We start from the raw sequence: 2,152 nt of genomic DNA, 5'->3' as shown, positions 1-2,152 counted from the left end.
TTATTATTCCAAATATTACTGTAAATCAAAATTTTAACAAAAATATATTCATCAATAATATAATCAAGTTAAGGATCATTTTCCTTACATCTTGTAGCCCTGATACCCATAATTGCTCTTCATATGCTTTATCACTATACACGTGCAACCACTAATTGTATCAGTCTGGGTAGACTAGAGAAAAACATTCACAGACACACTCCTGTGTGTATAAGAAAGATCTTTATATATAAGCAGTTGGATATTGAGAAAACATTCCTGCCCAGTCCACATCAAGTCCCTAAGTCCAACATTAGCCCATATGTCCAATACCAATCTACAAAGCCGTCTTCAGACTCACATTCAGTGATGCCAAATGCAGGAAGGTCACAGGCCAGCGGGTGAGAAGCCTTGTAGATCCAGTGGTGCTGTAAGCATCTCAGCACTGACAGGGGTCTCCACATGGCCTCCAGGTCCGTGGTTCCGGGCTGCATCAGGGTAGGTCCATGTGGCTTCTCCTCCGGGATGTCTCCCAAGGAGTGAACAGAATGGGAGTCTCCAAGGGAGTGAGCAAAGAGAAGATGTCTCCCGCACCAAGGAGGAAATGCCAGATTTCCCAGAATTCTCAGGAGGACACGCCCACACAGAAGTTTCATTGGCGATGATCTGATTGACAAACTAGACACCACCCCTGCACTCTGAATCCTGTCAAGTCCCAAATTGACACCAGATTATGTAACTACCACACTAATCTCCATTTATAAGTTATTTTCACTTTTCAAGATTGTTAAATAAGTGGAATAATATAATGTTTAATCACTTGTAATTGGTTTTTTTCCCTCAGCAAAATATCCCCCAAATTTACTCAATTTCCCCAGTAATTAATTCCTTTATATTACTGAACATTACCTTATGTTTTAAGTAAACTACGGTTTGCTTCATCATTTACTTATTGTAGGACATCTAGATAGTTTTCAGTTTTTAGGAATTGCAGATGAAGATTCTATGGTCATTGTCATGACTGTTTTTATTATTGTTGCTGTTTTGTTTTCTTAGGTCTTCAGTTCACTGTGATTATTATTCAGGAATGCTACTGATATCATATCATGGCTCAGTGAATTACTTAGGCTCCGGGTGTTTGTGGTCTGGCTTTGTGATTTGAGTTGGAGTTTGTGGTAAAAGAACTTGAATTTTGTTTGTTTGTTTGTTTGTTTGTTTGTTTTCTTGTGGAAGGTCAAGGTAACTTTTACTGAAATGGTTTAAGTAAAGAAGAATTAGATAATTCATATTAAAATAAGTGATTTTTTTTATTTTTTGTATAATTTGAGTGTAATTTGTTGTTTATTTAGCAGTCAGAATTGCAATGACCGATGACTTTGTAATTTTAACCCGGAAGGAAAAAAATGGTTTTAAAAAGTATCTAGGAACAAAAAGTATCTAGGATGAAATTTACTCTTTTGAGTGCCAGAGGAAAAGCAAGCTAAACTGTTCCATTGTGTGTGACACCTACTGACCAGCAGAGTGGAAAGCAGCATTCCCGCCTTTCTCCATTTGGGAAGCAGTTCTTTGTTGGCCTGGATCCAGTCTCTCATTGAATATCAATATCCCACCAAGCTTTCACTCTTCTCCTCTCCACCAAACTCTGCACCTGTCATGGTACCTGGTTTACTCAAGGCAGGCAGTCCAAATCATCCACATTGCATAAGCACTATTGCTGAATGATAGGAAAGGTGTGTGCTTAGTATTATAAGAAAGCATCAAATAGTTTTCTATATTAACTATACATTTTATACCTCCACAGGCAATTTATGCATGATCCAGGTTCTACATATCCCTATTTGATGTTATTACTGTTTTATTCAGTATGTAGTGAGAAATTATTGTGGTTTTTATTTGCGTTGTTTAATGATTGTGGATGTTGGTATCTTTTCATATGGTGATTTTTAATATTCTTATTAAAGAGGCTGGGTGGTACAAGCAATCTACAGCTGCTTGTTAGCCTGAAAGGTGACTGTTAAAATCCACTTGGTGGCAGGCAGGAAAAAAGACACGGCTAACGACTTCCTAAATATTACAGCCGAAGAAACCTGAATTAGTTCTACCTTGCAACACAAGGTTTCTCCATGAGCTGTGGGCCAATTCAGTAGTAGCTAACAATAATGATGTCTTTAGT

The sequence above is a fragment of the Echinops telfairi genome, unplaced genomic scaffold (genome assembly GCF_000313985.2).
Source record: "Echinops telfairi isolate 266 unplaced genomic scaffold, ASM31398v2 ScPeMD7_7401;HRSCAF=8416, whole genome shotgun sequence".
NCBI lineage: Eukaryota > Metazoa > Chordata > Mammalia > Afrosoricida > Tenrecidae > Echinops > Echinops telfairi.
This window is presented reverse-complemented; position numbering follows the sequence as displayed.